A 25737-nucleotide genomic window follows, 5' to 3' on the forward strand; every position below is an offset into this window, starting at 1 on the left:
TTACAGAATTATATCTATGTTTCTCACAGACTCCTATGAACACATATTTGTTGGATTTTTTCCTAGGTCTGGTAAGCAAAATTTTAATTCTAAGGGTAAAAGTATATCTTTCAGGTGTACTAAACTTAGCTTCCATTTCACTGCCTTGTGTTCACAAATGTTGGTGAAGTTGCCTGTACAGTAGTAAGTTGTCAAAATCATTTCACTGCTATAAGACTGAGATGTCTGGACACTGTCCAACCACAATTTTGGGAATATTAGGATTGCCTATTCAATACACAGGTGGAGTTAGGGGTAGAGCATATGGGACAGTTATCCAAAAGGCAGCATGAGGAAAAAGAAGTGAGCTTGTATTGGAAAAAAGAACATTCACTAAACCAGGTTTGAAGTGCATCTAGTGCTCCTTCAGCTGCACTCACATCAGCCCAGAGGATATGAATATAAATGTTGATTGGAGTCATTTGACATGAAAGAACATTTCCTGTATGACAGAAGCTGTCTCATTTTGGATATATTACCAGCAACCATTGTATTCCAACTGCCTGACAAATGCATGACCGGTATGATCAGGACTCTACCTTGACCACTGTCCTTGAAAAAAAGATACCCAGTACTTCTCTGGCAGTGTAAATGATGCAGGCACTTTCTCTTCCATTGGGTTTTAACCTGAGATAGTGCAGATGATGTTAGCTTTGCCATGGAGGAAACCTTTTGCACCTAATGGAACAGCTCTGGCGAGCCAGCAGGGTCAGTGTGGGAGTGGATCATCTCCTCTGCTATAAAAAACAAACATTGAAAGGTAATGGAAAACCAGGAGTGGAATTTGTGGCAATTGAAGCCTAAACTTAATCTCTAGCTTCTGGACCATGCTTTCTTTATGGTAATGATGCTATTGTAAGAGAACAGTCTCTGTTCATCTGCAGAGATAAGCCTGTATCCGGTCTGAAGGATGCAAAAACCAATGAAAAGACTCTCAGGGGGTTCATTGCCTTCTAGTTTCACTTTAATGCACATTTCAATGGACATCACAATTTAAAGTTGTGTTTCAGGCAGCACAAATCATGCTATAGTATTAGAAACTGTTTCAGCTCATGATGAGGCAGTTAATAAGCCTTGAAAGAGATAAGATGCACTCAGGAGAATCAAAGCAATGACACTTCCTGAGTCATCAGAGAAGACTTCTTCCCTCATCTATTCTGGCATCTGTTAAGATGAAGATATTTCAATCTTTTCCATTAATGACTGATTAATGATCTATGGAATTTCAGTACCTGGTGAAAATATGCCCACAGAGTCACAAAGCTCTTAATGACTGCTTATTCTATATTATGGTATCCCAAAAGACAGCTCTATGTTTCACATATAAAATATCTGCCTCAACAATTTTTTGCAGCATCTAACAGAATCAGCAATGTCTTTGTCATTCTGTCTCATATTAGTTACATGATGCTTTATTTTTGTACTTTGACCTCTGATCACTTTTATAAGCTAAATTCCTATCCATTATTCCTTCTCAGAAATCAGTGTAAATGGTAAGTAACATAGAAAATGTCATATTTATTCAAATAACATTTACTACACACTACATACCTTTAATTTTACAATTACATACGGATCTTTTTCAATGTATATTGGAAAAATTATTTATCCACCTAAAATGAAAATCTAGTATATTCCTTCAATAAACACAGAAGGACAGGAACATGTAAAACTCCTTTGATGTTCCTTAAAAAGTTTTTTGGCTTTTCTTAAATAAACAGAACAAACAGTTTTGATATTTCTAAAAGAATGGTCAAAATGAAAAAAAGTTGCTTTTTACTTTTTTTTTCATGAGAAAATTAAACTTAAGAGAGACAGAGAGAAGAGATAAGAATTCTGAATACAGTGAATATTTCTGGTTTGGTTACCTGTTCTTCTCATGGTGAAGAAGAAGAGAATATTATTTTTGGTCTTTTTTAAATGAAAAATTCATATAGCAACTCTATTTTTTAACTTAAATGCTTAAATCAAGTCAGGATTTAACAGTATGAGGCTTTTTGAAGATCCAGACGCAATTGAATTACAGTATACAAAAGAATGTACTTAATGATAGAGCAATCTCAATTAGGTAACACATTTGTCAGCTCAACAGTTTTGTCACTACAGAATTAATCATGAATACACATTTACTTACTCTGCCACCGGCATTAATCCAATATATATCATAACATTGCCATTTATTCCTTATTTATACATATTTGGAGGGAGAGAGATACACACTGTAGGTAAGTAATGTCCATACTTCAGAGTTGTTTTTCAGTCATCTGCACACTGTTAAACACGGTGAAGAAAAGACCTTATACCACCACTTTGGTGACTTTTTCAAATTAGTCTAGATCAAGTGCTGCAACTGTAGATTTTAAATGGCTTAGTCTGTTAGCAGGGAAGCCTGGAGGTGGCAAACCATGTAAATTAAGCTTCAAAAAATATTTTCAGAAATACCTCTCTCATGCAATCACAGGCAATAAGGCAAATGTGTAAGAGTATAATCACATAATAATGTTTTGGAACGTATACTTGTAAATACTTTGGGACATAACTTGTAAATGCATTAGAACTGCATGGACATTACCTAAAATTATTGTGGAAATGGAACATATGACTGTAAATCACAGCAAGATAAATTACAGTTCACTCTAGGTGGTTTTCATTAGGCATGCACAAATCCTCACCTATTGTAAGGTATGTATAGAGTAAGAAGCAATTTTGTCTATACTATCAATTTTCAAGGTACCATAGGAACAAATTAGCAAATTACAAGGTAAATTGGCTCCAAATACACAAAGAATAATATAAGCAAATTTCTTTAGTAAAATGTAAGGGTTAGAAAACTTCATCTGAATGATATCTAAAAATAATCTGGAAGTATTCTAGTTCCTCTGATGAAATGCAGCCTGGAGGGCTCTAACCAAACTGATAATCAGGAAGCTGCAGCTTCAAGGAGAAAAAAGGAGGAACTGTCTGGGTGGTCTGATGTGAGTTGATTGCAAGAGCTCCATTATCCTAAAATGGATTCCAGGTATCCAAGCAGTGACGAATGTATAAACATTAAGTGTGAGTAGAGCGCTGGAGACAGAGAACCCTTCGGGAAATAAGAAGAAACAAAAGAAACTTAAATAGTCATACTGATTGCATTGTATCACAGAACGACAGAGACCAATTGCTTCAGCATAGTCTGAGGAATATCTATTACACTACCTGCAATGAAACCCTAGTTCTCTGTTCAGAAGTGACTGAAATTGTAATGAAATCAGTCCTCCCAGAAATAAAATTCAGGTCAATAATTGCTGCAGTAAGCCTATTCCCTCTGGCTGTACTAGAGTGTAATTTTTATTATTTTTGAATTTTGAGTGGATAACCTAGTCATCACATTGGTAAGAAAAAATCTTTAAAAAAAGATAAAACCAATTGTTGGATTTAGGCTTCACATACTTTCTGCAGAAATTATCTGAATTTAATACTTTAATGGTTCATTTTCCATTCCTCATAAATGGGCTGGAGATGGAGGGAAGTGGAAAGGAAGGAACCTTCAGAATTGCATCTGTTTTCTGCTTAAAAGCAACCCTTATTTTCTTTGATGCTTATTCTAACTCTACTGCTTCTACTGAATGCCAGATCAGATGCTCCTACGACAGCACTAAATTGAATGAATTAAAGGAGAGGAGGGAAAAAAAAGAGGACCTTTAAAAAAACAGCTAAAAGTGAATGCCTATGCCTATTACAAAAACTGGCAAAAACTGGTAAGCCAGTTTCTTTTTTCCTGAAAAAAAAAACCAAAAAAAAAAAAAAAAACCAAAACGTTTACTCATCTCGATTTAAGAGATCCAGAATGTGTCCTCTTTACCATGGTAAACTCAGTAACCTCCAGTGGTCTGCATTGAAAACAAAAATCTTTCCACTTGACCATTTCTGCTATTGGCTACATACATTTGTCTGGTGAGTTAAAGGGCTCTCTAGAAATCAATTGTTTCACTAAGAAGGTTTTATATGATAGCAAGGATGAAAGCAAGAAAATGCAAACATATCTATTCCATAGATTAATTACATCTTTTGAATACAACTGGGTTTAGGGAAATAAAACATTTGGCAAGAATAATTTCTCACCAATCAGAAAGTAAAAAATTATGGGAAAGAAAGCAAGAATTTTTTATCAAGATGCAACAGAATCCTTACATTTTTCTTATTGTGACTTTGCTCTTTTGTAAATACCCTGGTTATCATTGTCTTTAATTGTGTACAAAACCATCAAATTTTTTGCTTGCCAAAAATATATCTCCCCTTTTCCCCAACAAACACGAAAGTATTTCACGTCATTTTAAGCCAAAAAAATCCAATACAGTTGAAAGAAATTGCTTCAGTCATTTGAGAACTCTACAGAGATATTGTGAAATACTAAATTCAGGTCAACAGGAAATTCAAGCAACTTCATGTTTCTTTCTTCATTAAAAAAGGCAGACAATGAACTAAATAAAATAAATTCAGAAGTTCTAAAGTAGCATGGATCTTATTGTTTCATAAATCACAATGTATAAAATACATGGTGTTAAGATTCCAAATGTGAAATTGATTCCTATTTGTTAAGACTTTCTTTTTTTTAACTACATTAGGTATTCCCTTATGCTCTCTGTACAGCTTTGACCAGTTGGCATGTAGTTTTGATGAATTTATTTGCTTCAGTTTGCTCTATGACATATTTCTATGGTACTTATGGATGTATAGGGGTTATATATTATGGAACTGATCCATTCACTGGCCAGCAGAAGTGAACTCTATTCAAAGACCTGACAGGCCTTTATATGATAATTGAAACTTCACTTTTGTATCACTATGTGTGCAAACATTTTTTTTACATGGTAGAGTTTACATACAAGATCCCAATCCTGCTTTGTAAGGGAAAGGAATTAATTCATAGCAGTTTATGACCTGAACTCCAATGACGAGTATTTTTCTTTTCCTCTCTCTTCACTGTAACATTTCTAACTTAGCAAAGAAATATTACATGAATGAGTTTCAAGACTTCCTTGCAGTATGATGGTGCTATCTAGACAGGTTATAGCACTGCAGCTTGAAGGAATGAAAATCCGTCTCCACTTTATTATCTAATGACAGCTGCTATAGAACTTTAGGTTATGTCTTTTTTTTTGCTTAAAATGTAACAGAGTCTGTTGTAGCCAACCACCTCTCTAATACTTATTCTTTTAACCTAACCTCATCTTTTCTGTTGGATTAGGTATTTTGCTTCCCTTCTTGCTAAAAGTTCTGACCGACATTTCCTGTGTGCTTTCAGTATCTTATTTTTTCCTTTTACAGCATTTCTAATTTGATTTCTTTATTCCCATTTACTCTGTCAGAGGTTTTGTTCTTCTCTGGCTTGGTTGAATAAAAATGAAAAAAAAGGGAAGAGAACCTGTCTTCCTGTATTAGATATTAGAGCTTTCCCAAATGCATTTTGCTTCTCTCGTATGGATCCTTACATAGCACTTTTCTGATTTAGCCAAAACTAAATCTCACCATTTCTTTGTGTTTTACAGCAGATCTGATTAAATAGTGTAATGGAAAATTATAATCATCTTGCTGGGTAAAGTTGAAAGAGTTATTCTGTGATTTTTATTGTGTCGATTCTAACATTAGAACTGAAAAAAAATCTATGTTAAGAAGCTTAAATGTTTTTGTTATACTCCATTTGCACATGCTAGAATATTTTTGGTGATTTCATTTTCTATTATCCTAGACTAAAAGAATAACAGACATTAGTGGTCAAAGTCACAGAGTAGGACATCTGATCTATTTGTATTCCAGCACTGCTTTTTTGACGATACTTTATCAGAATAATTTGTCCAGCCTACATTTCCATGACCCTTTTCCAGTTCTTCTAAAGACTTACAGAGATGTTTCTGCTGATATTCATCCAGCATTATGCTGTACACAGTTTCATTCAAGTTCTTCTCGCTAATATGCCCTCAGATTATTCTAGAAATGTTTTTTGTTCCTCAAGAAAATTCTTGACCATTGGAATGCATGGACAACTTGCACTGATGCCAACAGAATATATGAGTTAGAGAATGAATATGGCTCTTAGAATTTATAGTAATGGTAATTATTTTATACCCCCTTTATAATGGTAATTATTTTATATCCTCTTTATAATTATTGAATTAATAGACATGATATGGGAAATTTCCTGTGATATCAGATGTGTATCTTGGTGTCTGTAATGCAATAATTTTAATAATTGTAGCAATTGTTCCCAAGAGAATATTCACAACTTTGAAAAAATACCCAAAAGTCAATGTAAAAGGCATGGAAGGAAGAAAGCAGTACAGAAAGACATGTAAAAGAATCCGCATGGTCTTAAAGCTAATAAATTATTCATCATTGAATCTAGGGCTTCTTAACTCTTGACATCTGCTTCTAGCCACTCACCATATAGCATGTCAAACACATTTTTGAGCAAACAAAAGTTACTTTTCCATTTTCAAGTATAACAAAGCAAATAATTAAAAACAAACCAAAACCAAAACCCAAAAATCAAAAATCTAAAATCAAAATCAAACCAAAACCACCCCAAAACAAACAACCAAATCAAATCAGCAAAAACTGAAAAAACCTGACCACCTCACAGAATTGGTTATTCTGAGGACGTGAGAACACCAGGCTCAAAACAGTAGCTCTCACATCCAAGAAGAAACCTCTAAGTACTGTTCACAAGTTTTCCTCCTTTGGAAGCACTCCAGGGTGTGTAGAGTGTTGAATTACTGTGGAACAATAGGAAAGCAGAACCAAAGGAGAGTTACCTTCCTAGTGAATTACAGAAGTTATTTCGGATGTATTTTCTTCATAGGAATAGTATGTTTTTAATGAAAAATGATGCTTTCAAATAATCCTTTTACTCCAATAACTAAAGCAAAGGAAAGAAGAACCACTGCTGAATGTGATTTAAAAAAAATATAAGGTTGGCAGTACTCACATGAAGTATTTTTCATCCAAGGACTTGAAAGGATTTGACAAAATTAAATTTGTCCTCTCAATACCCATGAGGATCAGATAGCTTGTTCCTACAGAATGGAAAAGAGAGATTTGGGAAGGCTAAATGTTTCAGCAAAGTTCACAAAACAGGCTCAGACTTAAAACTGAGAGAGGAATCCATTAACTCTCAAAATAATCTATTTCTCTGCCCACTATGTGCCCTCCTGCATTTCAGCAGTAACCCAAAAACCCTCCATACTGTTCTAAACATTCATGAATGCCTCTGTCTTTTGTGTACATTCTCTCACTGTTCTCTTTTTGTGTTGTATACACATATTTTGCTACTTCCCTGTAAGACTGTAAGATTTGCAATTATATAAATCACCCTCATTTTTCTATTGTAAATAGTTTTCCAATCCTGAGAGGAACGTGTCTAATTTTGATTTATTTCTTTCCAAATAGTTCAATTATAGACACATGTGCGTAATTGTTCTAGGGTGACTTCATGGTGCTTGGACCCCCAGTCACCTGTTATGCTTATGCTGGATATTGAGTTTTGTGCCTTTAGGACTGATTCTGAGAGCCAAAGGAGGGGAAGAAGCACGCAGGTTTCTGTCTGCAGAAACTGCACTCACTTCCCGCATCCCTGCTCCTGGGCTGTGTTGTCTGCAGCTTGGACAGCAGGAGAGAGCTCTCCTTTACTTTTAGCCAGTTGTTTTAACTAACTGAGGCAAAAAAGTTTCCCAAACTGTGGCTTTTCTTTTTCTTAGAACTGTTCAAACCTACTCTAGACAAAAAACCAAAAAAAAACACTGGAAGTTCACGCCTGTGAACCACCGGAGCCTGGGAACGTGGCATTTTCCAGCTCAGAAAGGACTGACGAAAGAGTGAGTGAGCCGAGCTACACACCACGAAAAGCACTCTCTCTGAATTCACCATCTCTTCAAAACAACAAGAAGTTCCATTGTTTAATATTATTCATTTTCTCATGTTTGTGAATATTTTGCTTTTTAAATAGTTTTTTCCACTTTTTTCAAAGGAGATTTTCCTCCCGAACCAGTAAGGAGAGGGGCTGCTTAAATTTTGCTGTCTAGAGAGACTCCTTCAAAAATTTCCTCCCAAAATTTTCCCTAATCCACGTCAAATACTTTTTGGTGCCCAGCATGGGCATTTTGATGTTTTGATTTTTTTTGCTTCAAATATCTTTCATCTTCAAGACCAGACTCTGCTCCTGAGAAATCCATGACATTTCTCTGCACTGTGACTGGAAGTTCAATGTAATGTATCTGATGGGTAAATGTATCTTTATATTTATGATGCACGCAAAACTATTGTACTGAGTACAATAGTTCTCTTGTACAAGTACACTTGTGACAATGTGGTAACAAATATGTGTCCCCTCTATTAGTTCTTTGCTTCTTAGTGAGTGATGAAAAACCTTGAGAAAGGACTTTTTCTCATCTCCTTTTCTTTTATATTTTATTAATATTTGAAAATAATCCATTTGGATCCGACAATTTGTCAGCATTTCAGTTATTCTTCTTTTCTAGGTATACCATGATTATAAAACCATTGCACAAATCTTTATTCCTCACCCAGGATTTTTTCTAGATTTGGTCTTCATGTGAAGGAATCAATTAATGGTCATGGTAATGTCAAATGCATCTATGACTTTTTATGTTTTTTATGCATCCATAACTTAATTTTTTCCTGATAGTCAAGAAAATATTTCATTGTGTTTTCAATGCCTGTGGTTAACTTATTTTAATTTAGAAGGTTTTAAAAGGATATATCAACAAACAATCCCAAATTTATATACTGTAGTTTTTGTGTTCTATGTGCTATGTATTTTCTCAAGGGAAGAAAACTTGATATTAATCTCTGATTTTACCAAAAGATTCACTACTAAATAGCAGTACAATTTTATAAGATAGGTGGACTAAGAGGTCCAAATTAGTATCATGGAACATATACCATAACATCCATATGTTATTGTCATCAAGACAAAAACACCCACGGAAAAAATGTAATTCTGGTGTAGTTGGGTAAATTTGCAGCTTTTTGTACTCAGGTTTAATTTTCTAGTGTCTCTATTTAAAGAAAGTTTATTAATACATTGTTTTAAAGAATAAAATTTCTATACTAAATAATAAAGTCTGTGTAGGCTAGATCTCACTCTCAGTGACATTATTCAGAAGAAGTGATCATGCAGGCAGCTCTTTAGTTTGGGGTGAGATATATCATGGCTAGCTTTAGACATCTAAAATTAGAGATCTAGCTGAATTCTGTCATGGACACTTGCAGGTGACAGCTCATCCTGTAGGAAATTAATTGAAGGGATCATGGCTTGGAATAGTATTTCTCTGTCTCAGGTAATGAAAACTACCTAGATCTCTATTTCAAGCAAAATGCCTTATAGTCATTGACTCTTACCTTTAATATATGTCTCTTATCTTGATTCTATTTGATGGAATTTACTGTTTTCTTATATAGGAATTTAACTAAAGAAAATTTCATTTCATAAAAGCACATTTTTCAACTTTTCTTACAATTACTTAACAGAAATATTGGGGTATAACCAGACAATTTATGGAAGGATTAAGAATAATCTTGCTATTTTACGTCAAATCTCTTGAAAATTTCTTGGTCTTTTCTCAGGTGTTTAAGAAAGATAGAGATAAGTTTCTTGAACAAAAAAATGTAGCCTTATCAAAAGGAGTTTCAAAGGGATAACATAAGCATTATTCACACTATTCTTTGCATGATTATTACAGTAATGATAGTGTTCACAGTATATGTATGTGTTTTCCTGTTAAATTTTTTCATCGATATGTGCTAAATAATCAGAAGAGCCTTTAAAAAAAGTTTTTTTGGGGTTTTTTTTATTTGTTTGGTTTTTTTTTTTTTTTTTTTGTTATTTTGTTTTGTTGTGTTGTTTTGGTTGGGTTTTTTATTTTTTTTTGTTTTATTTCTTTTTTTGTATTTGTAAGATTATGGAGTAGGTAGTAGAGGCAATTTTCAATTTCAGATGCCGAATGGGGAAATAAATGAAAAAGTCTATCTGTTGTGAAATTCCTTCCATGACTTGTGCAACAGATAAAGCACATAACAAAATTTTAATTCTTTCTCCTTTTTCTGCTGGAAGGGAGAAGACAGTTTTGGACGATCCTAAATTGTGTCAAACTTCCAAGAGGGAATGATCAACAACCATTTTGACCAACAAGCTAAGCTGGCCAACAAAACCATTTGATTCAGAGTGTGGAAAGACTTTAATGTCCCACTCACTGTCTCCTTGAAAAGCAGGTTATAAAGGGAATTGCCTCTGGCAAAATTTTGTTTCACCTTTCTCTTTTTGGTTGCCTCCTTGCTCTCAAAGTTTTTGGGTGTGAGGAGCTGTTCAACAACCGTACAAAACCCTTGTGCTTAAGCAGAGAGTTATCAAGCTGGAAATATGGGGGTATGTAGGAGTGCTCCAGGCAGAGGAGAGATTAAATAGTCAGACAGAAGCAGCCATGGCAGCTTGAGAGTGTCCGTAGATGCACCTTAAGCAGCTCCTGAGATCTGAGTGACCAGGACAGCCAGGAAGTGAAGGAGGTTATCTTCTTGTTTACAGCATAGAGTACTTTTCCTCTGTTTGAAAAAAATGTGGATGAATTTCCAATTTTGTCCCCTTTCTTAGGTATCGGAATACTGTCATGCTCATGAGTCAAAGTAGCACGACAGGTCATTCAAAACTAAAACTTTATTTAGACAGTAGAATGTTTATGCATGTGGTTTTACTGCATTCAGAGAAGACTAAATCCTTCTAAATCTCTGGCTCTGTTAGCCTAAAAAGGACACCATGATAACATGAGACTCAGAGAAACTCTGTGCAAAATGTATGGCAGTTTGGAATTTGCTAGAACCCTCTGTAGGGTAATTTGCTTTACCCTAATACAGAAATACCTTGTTGCCGCTAAGTTGAGTTAAATGTTTCTTTTCTATTTTCATGTGAAGTCAAAAAACTGTGTTCTATAGTACGTGATTCCCATGTTAATGGTTTAACCTACATTTTATTTTTTTTTCCCCTAGGACTTTAGTTAGCATGAGCAATTAAAATTAGATACTTAATCTGCATTTAAGCAACATAATGCAGCTTTTGAGAAATGCGTATTGTTGTGGTATGTTCTTGCACGGAAAATCCCTGGCTAAAAGAAAAGGAAAGGAAGAAAAATAAAAGTAAAAAAAGTAAAGAGAAATTCCTTTAGCTATTCACTACTATCCTCTTCACAAAAAAGCAACTCCCCAAAAAAAACTAAAAAATACCCCAACGACTAGTAAAACACAAACAACAAGTAAAACACAAACAAACCCCCTTCCAAAACAAAAAACAACCAGAAAACAAACAAACAAAAAAACAATAACAAAAAAAACCAAAAAAAAACCAAAAATCACCCCAAAAGCCTTCACTCATGTTTTTTGGAACAGAATTTAACAGAAAAGCAAGGCTATTTTTGCCTCATCTTGTTTCCACTACTCTTTAGGCTCAAATGTCTGTAGAATAGATACTGGTGCTATTTTAGTTACTGTAAGTAATAGGATTAAAACACTAGTTGGAACTCTTCTGATGTGTCAGAGCATCCAATAAATGCTGTGTGTGTGCTCTAGGGTCCCTTAAGACAGCTAACATTGCTGTGTAACTAAGCAGCCACTGCCTCTCCCTTGCAGAAGAGGTATTCAGATGCTTAGTCAGAATAATTTAGCAGCTCCTTTGAGAAACCAGAGCTGTTCAAAGAAATATTATCAGGAATGAGGATCTCATCTGATGTTTTCCCACCTCTTCATAGATTTTTTTTTCTTCAAGCTAGCTCATATTCTACCTGATGTGCTGAAGTTCCTTGCTGCAAATTCAATTTGCCTTCAAATATTTGGCACTGCTTCAAGGAAAATGATCAAATGATCCAGTTCACCTTGATCCCTTAATTTTGAAATTGCTTGGCTTGCTATTTCTCCCACCGTGTTGGGTCAAGATTTTCTTCCCAGGGTGAGTTTCAGTTCATATTCTCTATTTTCACTAGCTGAGTTGCCGATTTGTAGAATGTCTGTCAATTCAGATTTTTTCATGTGTCAGACTGCTTGCCCTTGAATGTTTGCCAGTATAAGAAAAAGGGAAAACATCCAACCATCTAAAGGGAGAAGAGAATTCCAAGCGTGCAATAAGAAGATGAGTTCAAAAGTATACATTTTTTTTCCCAGTTTCTGTGCTTAAACTTATTCCATACACATATTTGAACCTATAGCTGTGAGAAATGGCACCTTCAGGAGAAGCCCTTCTGTCACTGACATCTTCCCTAGCAGGAATCTAAGGAAAGCAGAATGGCCTGATGGTTTTCTTTTCCTTTGTGTCACTACGAGAAAGAGCATATAGGTCTTGGAGTGCTAATTACAGATATAGAATTGTATAGAGAAATTGTGCCCTCAGCCCTGGACTCCACTGTGGGGATTAACTCCCCCAGCCACCGGCACTGAGGGGAAAGCCCTGCACTTCGAGTGTCCTCAATTTGAACTAAAGAGCCAAGACCTGTCAGCAGACAGCTCATATCTAATGCAGATCAAGCATATAAGAAGATTAAAAATGCTATTGCCAAAGGATATGTGTTTATATTACTACAGCCAGGGATCTGCATGGATATTGTCGTTTCTCCACAACAAATGCTTTCTCTTGTTTATCTGTTTCTCACTGTGATGATGAATTGCTCAAAGGTGAGGTATTGTTTCTTCATGGCAAAGGCAAATCTCACTTGCCAGACTTAATTCTGATCATCATTGATTGGTGATTTTGTAACTCATCATACTATAAATCATCATCCCACTAAGAAAATATTTCTGTGCAAAATATTTTCTTTCCATTTCAGGTGCTCTTTCTCTTTAGTGTGTTTGGCTCTGAATTCCTTTGTAGAGGACATATGTTTTCTCTGCTGACTACAGAAAAATGTAGTATTAAAAAGGAGTCTAATGAAAGTAACATGGTGTTTCACCAGACTAAATTTAGATTATACAAATGTTGTACAATAACTGTTCTTATCTCCTAGCAATAATGATTCACTTTTCCATATGCAGAAAATTATAACAAACCTTTTTCTTTTCATAGAAAGGGAATGAAGGTCAAATACACTTGCAGGAGGCTTTATCATTAAGGGAAAAGGACTAATACAGTGTCTACCAGAAAGTACGGACAGTACTGGAGTAGAACAAAAGGAATTTTTGCTCACCATATTCTAGATTCCTCAGCAAGAATTGAACATTCACGTTCATTCAAGATCTTAAATAACTTGAAACAATTAGCTTTATTTTCTGGTAAAACTGAATCCTCTCTAAATGTGTTTAGTGAAAGATTCTGCACTTTTTTCCATGACATATAAGACTAGAGCTTTCTTTTTAAAAATAAGCTGGTGTGGGTTGATAGGTTTGGTTTTATTTTGATTGTGTTGTGTTTTGGATTCTCTACAATGGGAATTTACTTTTCATTCTTCATAAGTTTTACAGCAATGCCCATGACCACACATAGCTTACAAGGGGAATAATTTAATCCAGTCTAAAAGCAATGTCATTCATTAAAAAAGCGACTTCATATTTGAAAAAAGAGCCTTCCTTCCTTCCTTCCTTCCTTCCTTCCTTCCTTCCTTCCTTCCGACACTTCCTTCCGACACTTCCTTCCGACACTTCCTTCCAACACTTCCTTCCGACACTTCCTTCCTTCCGACACTTCCTTCCTTCCTTCCGACACTTCCTTCCTTCCTTCCTTCCTTCCTTCCTTCCTTCCTTCCTTCCTTCCTTCCTTCCGACACTTCCTTCCTTCCGACACTTCCTTCCTTCCTTCCGACACTTCCTTCCTTCCTTCCTTCCTTCCTTCCTTCCTTCCTTCCTTCCTTCCTTCCTTCCTTCCTTCCGACACTTCCTTCCTTCCGACACTTCCTTCCTTCCTTCCTTCCTTCCTTCCTTCCTTCCTTCCTTCCTTCCTTCCTTCCTTCCTTCCTCCTTCCTTCCTTCCTTCCTTCCTTCCTTCCTTCCTTCCTTCCTTCCTTCCTTCCTTCCTTCCTTCCTTCCGACACTTCCTTCCTTCCTTCCGACACTTCCTTCCGACACTTCCTTCCGACACTTCCTTCCTTCCGACTCTTCCTTCCGACACTTCCTTCCGACACTTACTTCCTTCCGACACTTCCTTCCTTCCTTCCGACACTTCCTTCCTTCCTTCCGACACTTCCTTCCTTCCTTCCTTCCTTCCTTCCTTCCTTCCTTCCTTCCTTCCGACACTTCCTTCCGACACTTCCTTCCTTCCAACACTTCCTTCCGACACTTCCTTCCGACACTTCCTTCCTTCCAACACTTCCTTCCGACTCTTCCTTCCGACACTTCCTTCCGACACTTCCTTCCTTCCGACACTTACTTCCTTCCTTCCTTCCGACACTTCCGCCACTTCCGCCACTTCCTTCTGCCACTTCCTTCCTTCCTTTCTGGCACTGCTTTTTAATAAAATTGTGTTTTGAAAGGTGGGATAAAACCACATGCTAAACTAGAACTAAAACTCATCCCATGCAAGTATTCTCATAATCCTTTAAAAATAACATTTTATTGCATTTTATTTTTACTCATTTGTAACTAAGGATATTTTTGCGGCTGAGCTGTTCCGCCAGATTAGATATTTCCAAAAGCACTTTGCTGACAGATAATTGACCATTTGACCACTGGTCCACATAGCTGTAGAGCTGTGAGTGTAACTTGCAACTTCTTTTTTATATATATGTATTCTTCTGCTTGCAATTTCATAGCATTCTGGAATGTCCTTTCCTTGCAGAATTGTCGAGAAAGAGCAGAGTAATAGAGGTCATCTGAGAATGTAATGAAAAGTCTCATAGGAATCACTCTGCTCATACAATGTCAGTGGTGGTGTGAGCTTTGCTGTGATTTTATTCCAAGCTTGCAGAGCTCTGATTCCAAGTGTATGACTCCTTCTTATGTTCTCTAGTTCAAGTAAAGTAATTTGTTTTCACTAAAACTCTCTTACTTTACTCTCTCAGTACATCTAAAATTAACAATTACATTTTAATTCTATATTAAACTGCAAAAACTTAAAATGTCATTCTGCAGGTATTTGGATGTTATTTATTAAAATATTCTTCATTTCTAAAAAGTATTAAAAAAATAAATAGTATTGTTTCCATTGAGAGTTCCTATCTAATTTTGTAATCAATATTTTATTATAATGAAAAATAAGTATTAAATTACAACAGCATATAAATATTAATTGTATTTTGCTTTATTTTTTATGAGTTTATGATCTCATTATAGTTCATGATACCGCAGTCCCAAGTAAATCGTTATTATATCTTCCACATTATGATTTTACAAAGATGTGTAATATGACTTAGCAGGGTTTGATATAGTCTGTTTTTCACATGGATTATTGTATTGATTTTTCTCATACCACTTTTAAAATATTTTTTAAGAACATAAGGTATTTCTGATTTGGAAAAGATTTGTAAATCAACATATTAAATATTATCTAAAAATATCAAAATATATGCACTGATTAAATTCTTGTACAAATGGCCAGGGAAGTTTCTGTTAAATATCTGCACATTTTCTGCCTGTAAATTCAGATCTTCAGAAAAATAAACCTTGTGAATCTGAGGTTACACTTACCTTAAGCACAAGTGTGATAAAGCATTAAGTCAGTGAAATATTACAGCTTGCACTACCAGTTTAATTAAAGAAAAAATATTTAGTTCTTGATGTACTATAAGTTGACCAACAGGAAATTTATTTAATCTACAGAATCAATCTTCATTTTTGTTGCAACTAGTAAATCGATTGTCAAGAATGATAGGCTGTGTGTAGGGAAAGGGGGGAGAACCTCTTTTAGGCTTGTGGACACAATTTACACATTACTTTTGTCCTTGAGCAACTAACAGCAGAAACCAGAGATTCAGATCCCATATCTATAGTGTCTGCAAAAATCCACTGTTCCACTACAAAAACTAATGAGAAATGGAGCTCTTGTAACTCTCTGTAACCCACGGAATATTTTCAGACGTAAACCACAGGACAAGAATGATGTGGAAGTGACTCTATGAAGACAGAAGAGGGCAGTTAGATGTGGCTTGAATGAGAAAGAATAATGGTCCTCAGAAACCAGAATGACCATGGTAATGTACCCAACAAAATCCTGAGTGTGTTCAGCATGCACTATTTTCTTCAGAGGCCTGCTCAATTTGAATCATTAAGTAGCTGATGTAAAATTCTCACACTTACTCAAGTCTCATATTCCTCAAGTATAATGGTTGTTCTGGTTTTATTAATGACTAGAATTACATGGACTCTTCGAGAACTTCACTCTGTCTCTCCAGGCAAATATTTCTGGAGCTTTTGCTTATCTTTTCCTTCCTCCTCTATCTGTGCGCACTTCCATTAAAGTTCATTGAAGTCCTGTTGGCACAAAACCTGTATCATGGAGGCTGTAAAAGTTTCCACCTGTAACTGAGTAACCTACACAAAGAGAAAATTTATGTTGCCATTGTAATAACTGTATCCAAAGTCTTTTCCTGATGAATAGGGTGTAATTGAAGGAGTATGTTGCTGCTGAATGGCCATTTCATAGCCATTCAAGTACACTCAGTGCTTTTCTGTAGTATTCTCCAGCTTAATGCTCAACAGATTATGAGTTAACAAAAAATAAAATTATACTTAATGAGTTTCAAAGCTCCATATTGATTATAAGAAGGATGGAATAAAAAAATTGTCTGTGAATATGCTAAAGACCCCTGATACTAATAACACTTTTGTATTTTGATCTTTTTCATTACTTCCTTTACAGTATTTCATTTCCTAACTCACAGTGTCTTTATTCCTCAGGGTGTCCTTTGGAAAGCATAATTTTCTGTCTTTTCAGTGAGCAATAACAACAACTGTTATTGGCATTTATTATTACATGCTGAGTTTTATGGCAGAAAGTCAGATATTCACTGTAACTTTGTCTGTCAGCCCAATTGAGCAAAGTTTTACTACTGAAGCTAACACAGAAATGCAGTTATAAGTTTACTACAATTTTCTCTTCTTTCCAACTTAAAAATATCTGTTTCTCAAAATGTCTAGCTAGCAGAAAAAAAAATTAATTGCCTGTGTCAAGGTATCAAAACCAAAACCAAATAAATCAAAAGAAACTAAAAAAAAAAAGTAAAAAAATTTACAAATTTCCACAATATAATAAAGGAAAAGGTCTTTTTCACACACAAACCACTCCTGTAGCAATTTATTTTATCAGTGTAAAACACAATCAAAAAGGAAATAGCAAGACTCAGACATTTTAGAATGCTACAATGGAAAAGTAATTATCTTTTGAGAAAGTTTTTTTTCCTTAGAAACATGCTGCATTAAAAGAACACAAAACACAAATTAAATGTAAGTAGAGTGAAACATGACTTCGTACCAGAGTACATGAAGAAAATTTGTACAAAATTTACAAATACCCATCTTCCAGCTACATTTTCTTATGGTAGCATTCCAGGCAGTTTTCACTCTAGTGCTCAGTTTAATTCCATTATTTAGGACTTTATTTGCTTGACAGACATAATAGTCAATTAATGCTAACACATGCTAAGTCCTGTAACATCTTCTACTCTGACACCCAACCAAAAGTACCTTTGATAGTGCCAACGCTTCACATTCTAAATTTAGACAAAATAATTATCTGAAGAATGATTGGGTTTTATGCATATCAGCAGCCATTCATACAGCAGGATCTGCTCTGGTCCATTGTGTTTGTAATCCATGGATTACACTCTGAGTACACGCTGACACGAGCCACAGAAACAGCTCCATTACAGTCTATCATCCCAAATAACCACAATTTCAAAACATTCTATGCTATATTTCTGTGAGCTTCTGTCTTCTGTTTCTTCTCATGAATATCTATAAGTAAAAATACAAACGAGATATAGAAATCACCAAAATAGTTCCAAATGATAAAATTTTAAAAATGTTGTTAAAAAATAAATTTAAAAGTCAGGTGTGAATACTGGTGTTAATTATATTATTTAAGGCTCCAGTGTTGAAGTATCTTTTACTTCAACCTGTTCAGAGGACAATAAAATCTTTATGAAAAGAAAATAAGTGGAAACTTGAGAGGGGTGTATTCTTTTAAAAAAAAAAATACAAAAAACAAAACAAAACCGAAAAACCAAAAAACCAGCAACAACAGAAACCAGCAAAGTAATCAAAGCTTTAATTCAGTCTTATACAGATTGGGAGTGTTCATGGCATATACAGATAGTGGGTTAATTAAAGGAAAACAAGGAATATCTGACTACACCTACTAGTTTGTAACATATTTTTCCATGGGTCAAAACAGTGACGTATTGAAACATGACACACTCTATCCTGATGCTCAACACTCCCAAGGTGATGATCTGCTGCTCACCATCCTACATATGAAGTCATTATTAGAATACAGTTATTATCAATAGTGATTTTTCTTTTGTTCTTGGCAGAAGGTGATTTTGAAGCCTCTGAAAACAGTGAACAGTCTCAGTGAACAGCTTGAACAATGGCTGTTCAACAGGGCCACTGTGCTCTGCCACTGCGGCTGATGGCAAAGTCCATATTTGTCAACTTCTGATCTAACATACTGATGCAAAACAAGCTTAGAACTCTAAAAAGTCATAAAGTCATGCAGTACAAAATATTTATTTCTATAATATTGCTAGTATGTACAAGAATGACAATGTACAAAACAATTATTAATAAAGGTTCTATTTACAATTTATTTGTCTAAGAGATAGTTTGTTTCTGTTTTCTGCTTCAGTCAGGGCTCAATCCAGATTTTCCTTCAGTTTTAGATCTTTAGAAGCATTTTCCCCCCTTACTTGCATGTAATGAATCTACAAACCAACAAAGACCTGATAAATTTTGTTGTAGTATTGAATTCAGGATGAATGGTGGCCTTTTAGTTGTGTAATATCCAGAAGAAATCATTGTCACTTTTCACTTTTTTTTTTTTTTTGTGAAGAAAGTTTACTTGATAAAGGGATTGCACAAATATATTCAAATATGACTTCCGGAAAATTTCATCCATGGTTCTGGGAGTTATATTATTTTCAACTTCAACTAAAATATCTGTGTTGTGTCTGATCATCAAAATCACAGAGTACTATTGCTGCATGCTTATTAAAAGATTGCCAAATTCAAACTGTCAAAGTGATTACCTAAATTCCCCTGCATAGTTTAATTTGCATGAGCATTGCTAATGCTTTTTTCCTGCAGATGTATTTTTTCTGTTTGGAATTTCATCCAAATATACATAGTTGTACAAATAAAATTAGCACAATTTCATATATTTTGAGGAAAATATGTCATCTTCAATAAAAAGAAATAGTCTCTTTATTTACTCATTGAATGACCTCTTCCAATAATCAAAGAGCAAGTTCTAAGCTAACTTATTCCATATTTGACAGCTGTCTTTTCATTTATTTTGAATGGATCTGAAATATATACTTTCAGTTGGCTTTACTTTCTTCTAAAATGTTTAAAAAATTGCTTTAGGGATCATAACTATGTATCTAATCAAGTATAATTTTGTAATCTAGGTACTGGAGGTTGATTGCAGTCACAATACAACTAAGTTTGAGGTCAAAGGCAAAATAATGAAGTGTTAACCCAGAGAATTTTTTTTCTGTAGATACACATCTAAATTATTTTGTTATCATCCTGTCCTAAGTGAGCTTGTGAATATGTTAAACTTATTTTTTACTGGAAAAAAATAAATGGGCTCTGATATTGTTATGGCTCCTCACGAAAATTTGTAGATCAAGGATCTCAAAGAATGCAACATGTAGTAGTAATCCAGAATTGAAAAGCCTGGGTATTTCAATATGTTGTTTTACATGCTAAAATATTCTGGGGATAATAGATTCCTCATCTGTTAGGATTCCTCATCTGTTAATTAAGCATATGCTTAATTTTGTTTATTTAATCTTTAAATCCTCTGACAATACATGTAATAGGTGATGATAAATGTAATACATTCAAAAAATGATATGTCTGCTCTAAAGGAAAAGCAAACTCGCTAGTTGCTCGATAAATAGATGCAGCATGGAAGAATAATCACACTGCAACCAAGAGACTTGGGCAGGATATAGTCCTATGAACTACTTCTAAATTCCAAATATTGTCCATACTTCTCATAAACTAATATTTCCCTCTAAGTTTTATGTTTTGCCATTGATGCAGTGTAGACATGTCTTAGTAGAGGAGCATCCTTTTGCTTGAAAATTTTGTGAGAAATCATCATCTTTCTATTTTGAAGATCATAAAAAAGTTTCCTTGTAATAAATCTGTCAATAAATATTGCAAGTGATCCATATCACATATGAATAGAGTAAACTGCTACTCCTCTTTGAAGCCATTACTGTGCAATACACATGGATTCTATTGCTAAGTGAAAGAAAACAAAATTTATATCTTTAAAAATCTATAATCTTAGAAGGGTTATGGGTAATAAAGATGGTAAAACAAATCTAAGAGTGAAAAATCCTTGTGAAATCATAAACATAATTTTCATTTTATTATAATTTTGTGATCAATGATATCCAAATTCTGTTTATTTATCTTAAAACTTGAAATGGTTAATCAAAATACATATTATAGATAAAATGTCGTGATTGATGTTTGTATCTCTCTGAGATACAAAGTCAAATAACCTTTGATGCTTTTCTATATCTGTAAGTGTAAGAATATAGCTTTCAGAGTTACCATCTTGGGCTTTGCATGAAGTAGCTTTACAATACACAGACTTTTACTTTTAGGGCTCTGGATTTTATTACCAATTAAAAATTGGAAAGATTAGCCTGATTATGCGATAAAGCTTATTTGTATATTTTTCTTTCATTCAGAGACTTTTTTGTGTGTGTGCATATACAGAAAATGATATAGATATATTTAAAGAGACTCAGAATACATAATTATATGTTTATCAGGCTTAAGAAATCAGGGGCAAGCTGAAAGACATCAGTCTCTGCTTTTAACTCATTCCATCGTCTGCTCTTTAAGTAACCATTGTCACTTGGAAACATTTCACCTAAGATTTCTACTGGGAAATAAAATTTTTTTAAAGAGTTTATTTTAAACATGATAGAAATCTTTAAAAGCAAACCAAGAAAAGGAAAGAATGAGTAAATAACCCACTGTTCTGTTAACATGATTGGATAACAAAATATCTTAAAACAAGTTCCAAAAATGTTGTGTTTAATTAGCTGGCCTTACGTACCTGGTTTTGGCTAGGACAGGGTTAATTGATGCAGCATCCAGGACGGGCATGGTCAGGATCCTGAGGTTATTCTATAGAATATAGAATATATAATAATAATATAATGTACAGGGGGTGAGTGAGAGGTGAGGAGGAACAGGTCCCTTCTGCTCTGGCCGTGATGAAGTGAGTGGTCGGGGTAATGTCAGGTTTCCACACGGTGAGCCCTTGTCTGTGACTCAGTCACCTCTCCTGTACACTCTGTTATTAACAGTGCTGCTGTTACTGTTCATTTTCTTATTTCATTTGCTGTTTCCAGTAAATTGTTCTTATCTCAACCCTTATCTTTAATTTCTTTGCTTCCAGTTCTCCTCTCCATCTCACTGGGGAGGGAGGGCTATGGTGGGGGAGAAGAGAGGAGTGAGTGAGGGGCACATTGTTTGGAGTGCTTCATTCCACTAGAGGTTAGAGAAAACACTAAATTAGAAATATGATTCCTAAACTACAACAATCTCCAAGAATTTGGATTGATTAAGAGAAGTTAATATACAAATGAACTCAGTATACCAATACCCAGGTATGTAAAAATTATTAAAAGCCTTCCTAGGAGTTCCAGACTCATGGAACACTTCCCTGAAAGTACTTTTGAGCTGTTGAAAAAACAATGAACATTGCTTTCTTAAGAGGATATGTACCTCTTGAAAACAAAGAAAAAATACCTAAAAAATCAGATTTACCATTATTTTCTTGTATAGTAATCCGCATGTCCAAAAAGGACCTATAAATGTTCCACAAATACTTAAACTGCAAAACCAGCACTCATGTGATCCCCCTGCTGAATGGGGCAGAGAAAGTGGTCACAAAAGGTATGGAAAAGGCTGAGACTCTCAATGCCTTATTTACATCAGTCATTATCAGTTAAACTGCCTTACAGGTGTCACAGGCCTCTGAGATCAGAGAGAAAATCTGTAGTTAGGAGAACTTACCATTAAAGGAAGATCACCAAGTTCAACAAACTGCAAAGGCAACCAACATTCTCCTCCAAGAGTGAGGTCAGCTGGTGTAGCAAGGTGATCCTTCTCCTTTTCACAGTCCTGGTGAAGTGATGTCTGTGATGCTGTGTCTAATTCTGGATACTCCATGACAAGAAATAAATAGATGGCTGGACTGAGTGAGATGAAGGACAAGAAAGACAACAGTGGTCTGGAGTTTCTGACATGCAGAAAAGCTAAGAGAACTGGGACTATTAAGTCTGGAGAAAGTTCAGAATGGATATTACCAATGTATATAAAAGTTTGATGGGAGGTAATGAAGAAGGAAGTGCCCAGTGACAGGAAAAGAGGCAATGGGCACAAACGGAAACTCATTGTTTCATCTGAATACAAGAAAGTAGATTTCTTTTCTTGAAGAGTGGTTACACATTGACAGAGATTGCTCAGAAAATCTGTAAAGTCTCCATATGTACCTGTAGAGACATTCAGTGTGTGACTGGACATGGATCTGAGCAATCTGTTGTAGCTGACCTGTTTTGAGTACAGTGGTTGGATTGGCTTATCTGTACAAGTCCTTACCAACCCAACAGATTCTGTTATTCCATAAAAAAAAAATCTCTTCCAACCATGATCCATGGTTATAATCATTAGTGCAGTACAATAAGGGCAGATCTGAGAAAGGAACGAAGCTGGTGTTGGGCATCATCTATTTTGTATTTTTTTCAGGAGTACTTTCCTGACCAGAAATGAAATATTGATGCTGATTCGGGAGGCAGAGAGCTATTAGTTGCTTATTATCCTATTATTTATAATTTAGATGTTGGCCTCAATATATGGAACAAAGACTGAGTTGGGACTATTTCTGTGCTGAAGTCACATTGAGGCTCTGGCCCTACTGTTTGTCAGATGAAGGAGCTGAGAATAAAACACAGCTGAGATTCAGAATAGGTACAGCTGGTGTAGGAAGGACAGCACAAATGAACAGGTCTGTACAGTTCAGGTTTTGGTTTGGTTGGATATTTCATAAGTATCTGAGGTAATTCTCTTGCATGTCACAGGGTTATCTGTACTATTTAATAATTCAGCTTATTCTGTGTCTTAACAATACCATAAAACAAAGGAGCTGAAGGAGACAGAACCTTTTCTTATCTATTCTCTATCAGAAGAATTTGGGGCAAGATTACACAATATAGCCAGGACCCCAAGGGCTGATATATCAGTAGATTGTGTTAAGGTTAAGAAATAAAACTGCTGCCATAATACATTTGCCTTCAAGAATTTCCATTCTAAAGTCTCTTTCCTGCAAAGCAGTTCTATGTATGAAAAGGTAACAGATACCTATTGCAGTTTGTCAAAGTTTAACTGTCAAAAAGAAAAGGAATAAAACATTAAGAAGCCTGAAGATAATGCTATTAACTTGCATTTGTTAAACCTTCTTTAAAAATCCTGTTTCATTAAAATGTCTTCTTTTTCGTGGTCTTATATGGAAATATTGAATATATGAACTAAGTGTACTTGTATTTGAAACAAAGTACAATGTTAGAATCATTTTTACATGAGGCTTGTCAAATTCTTTTAGCAACCATATAAAGTAAGAATACTGTTTGACAAAGTAAAGAGCAAAATTTTTAAAAGTGCATACCTATACATTAGCTAAAAATGCTTTTATCTTAGTCAGAGCACCATGGCAGCTTCTATTACATCTGAAGTGATCTGCTCCTTTTGTGTCAGGTGTGATAGATTTACACAGATAAAACTTTCCCCAGACATTTCTTCAGCGACTAAAAGAGGTGATTTAAGAAGGAATCACTGTGTTTGTATTGGAAAATAATTAATTTTCCATGCTATGGTCCCAGCAAGGGTTCTCATCCCCAGCAATGATGTATGATGGCTCTGTTATGTGGGCTACTAAGGGGAAAAAAGAAACCAGAAACTATCAAAAATTTTCCAAAACTATGTATCAGGTTTCAGCTAGGGGAGAAGCTCATGTAGAGCTTAATCCAGCACATCAAAGTAGTGTAGATATAGGATGCTGGAAAAAAAGGATTGGCAGAAATCAGTGCCAAATATAAGCTTTTGTTTTGATGTTTAAATTTAAGATGTGCTAAACATCTTGAAAACAATTATTGGTGATTAGTTCAAACTGCTTGTTCCTGAAAGATGCAGATGGTACAGCACTAATGACAGTAATTACAGTTCAGATACTTTAAATCCACTTGCAATCTACGCACTTTAAAAACTTTTATGAATAAGCGAGATTAAAAGTGTTGGTGCAAAAATAAAACTCCTCTGTCCTGTACCCTGTTTAACAGAGAACTTATTTGAATATGCTTAAAAATTAGGCACTTCAATAAGATGTGTCTGAGATGTTGTCTGGGTTTCACCTGGAATAAAGTTGGTGTGTGGTGAGCAATCACATTGTGCATCCTTTGATTTTTTAAACAATAATAATAACGATAATGATGACACTAGCAATAATATTGCTACTATTAAGGTCAATTTTTATGTTAATGCATTGTTATTATATTCCTTTTCTGTCCTATTGTACTGTCTATCTCAATTTACACATTTTATTTTTTTGTTTTTACTCAATTCTCTCTCCCATCCCACTGCAGAGGGGGGTGAGGGGTGTGGGGAGCTGTGTGTTTGTGTGTGTTTGTGAGTGGGCAGCTGTGTGCTATTGAGCTGCCTGAGAAGTTAAACCACAACAGACATAAATAAAACATGCGCATAGAAAGGGAATCCATCCTCAGTACAGTTTTGGTTTTGCATGGTGTTTATAATGCCTATATATTCAGCAATAATGCAAGGGCCTGAATCACTTTTTATTGTGATTTATAACAATGTAAAAATATTCTCCTCTGCTGTTCTAGTTGCTGTTATTTGAAGCAACAATTCAAACAACATCAGCAATATGAATGTGAGCTGAATAAGTCTTCTGCAAAACCTCACATTAAAGAAGAATGAATTGCATCTCTATTTGGGCAAGATTTCATTCTCAAATAGTTTTCACTCAAAACCTGAAAAAAAGGCCTAAGTATTTAGGTTTAAATATATTAGTGATCAGTTTCAATCAAAGAACAAGACAATGCAGTCTTAATAAAGACAAAAAGTCAAAGTTAGGACTAATTAGATATACATAAGTTCAAGATCACAGATGTACAAACAGAATTGCTTATTCAGTGCCCATTTTAGGTAAAAAGATCAAAAGAATGATTTAGTAGGCTACATGTTTTCTTGTAGTGCAATATGACAATGAGGCATATATGACAAGTAGGACAGGAAAATATTTTATAAATTTCTACCTATTAGTATACAGACATATATTGAAGGAAGTACCACTAAAATCCAGAATCAAGCCAGAAAGACAAAAAATCATTGCTTAGAAGCTCTCAAAGGAAACATAAACTATTAACTGTAGCAGTTTACATCAATGAATAGAAATGTACTGCAACATATTTT

Source organism: Ammospiza caudacuta, chromosome 3 (genome assembly GCF_027887145.1).
Source record: "Ammospiza caudacuta isolate bAmmCau1 chromosome 3, bAmmCau1.pri, whole genome shotgun sequence".
Lineage (NCBI taxonomy): Eukaryota > Metazoa > Chordata > Aves > Passeriformes > Passerellidae > Ammospiza > Ammospiza caudacuta.